Raw genomic sequence first — 1533 nt, 5'->3', positions numbered from 1 at the left:
GAAAAGTATGAGCAAGCAATCTCCCTAAATGTTGTGTTTGGTGTATCACGTTTACAAGGTGGCAGAATTGACTTCCTATGGATAAAGGATTGTAACCTATAGGGGTCTCCCTTTATATACACGATGGTATGGGGAGCACAAGTCTATGCTAGTGTTGTTTAATTAAAGATCACTGCGAATGACATCGGCTAGATTTAAAGACACCAAAACATGTCTCTAGCCTAGAACACTAAATGTGAGCGTTAAGTTTCAATGCTTCCTTAGGTTAATTCAATAAATTTTAACAGTTTATCTTGAATTACGTTTCAATTTCAAGGCCCTACCGCTGCCATATGAAAACTTCTATATGCAGCTATATGAGAAAATAAATCTTTGTCTTTGATGAAAGTTTACATTAATTGAGGGATGGAGAACACACAATCAACGCAACAATCAAAGAATGAATATTTTACTAATGCATGTCCTAAACGCACTTTATCTTCCTTTAACAACAAAAAATGTTTATTTCATTTCTCATGCCTATGATGATGCAATTCTAGCTTCTCAATAACGCTACTAATGCAATATTTTCACTTAAGTAAACTAGAATGATGTTCTTCTTTTCATAAAATGCAAAATGAATCTTTCACATAAAGCACTTTAATGAAAATTTTCACAATTCTGAACAAACAAGCATCGATCAAATCCAAATCATGATAAATGAAACTAAAAGAAACTTCTTCCTTGAATCGAACAAACCAAACACATAAATGCTTCAATCGACAAACCAAGCAATGTAATCTATGCTTGGAAAGAGAAAAGAGACACTCGAAATAAGAGAACAAACGAGACTCTTTCACTCATTCAATTGAAAATGAAGCAATGAATATGTTGCAACTAAAAGATGGATTAAATGAAGCAGCAAATTAGAAACTTGACACAATGAGTATACAAACAAATGAACAGTAATTGACCTAGATTCCCTAGGGTCATAGAAACCATCCAAAAAACTCAAAAAATCAAGCAATGAAACTTCAAGCCAATCAATCAATCAAACCCAGCAAACAAAGCATCCTAGTCACTTCTGGGTGGAAGAAGAGAGTCTGAGGGTCAAGGCACACTGGCACTGGAATGTCAGAAACTATGATTTTTTCTTAACTTAGAAACCGACACGAATTTTTGGATAAAACTAGTGTTGATTGGTGTGATCGACACGATTGTGAGGCTAAAAATGGCACTGATCGGTGTGATCGATGTGACTGTTTGGCTGAAACTAGTGTTGATCAAGGGATTCAAAGAAAAAAGAAAAAATAACTTCACACAAGGCTAGAATTAACACATCAGAGGGGTGCTAGTGTCTATATGCCTTCAAAAAGGTCAGTATAGATCCAAAAGACCATAAATAAACAAACTAGGCACCCATGTAGAAAAAAGAGAGTGATGAAAAGGAGATGTATTTCCCTAGTATGGTTGCCAATTTTTGGTGTAGTAATATCCTCTCTGTGGGTAGAGACGATCCCTCTAGCCCAAGAGAGTGGGTCTAGCCACAAAAAA

The sequence above is a fragment of the Pinus tabuliformis genome, chromosome Q, assembly GCF_031772625.1.
Source record: "Pinus tabuliformis cultivar Carrire ecotype Pingquan chromosome Q, CPIR1, whole genome shotgun sequence".
Classification (NCBI taxonomy): Eukaryota; Viridiplantae; Streptophyta; class Pinopsida; order Pinales; family Pinaceae; genus Pinus; species Pinus tabuliformis.
The sequence above is the reverse complement of the archived record's forward strand: the minus strand, read 5'-3'. Positions refer to the sequence as shown.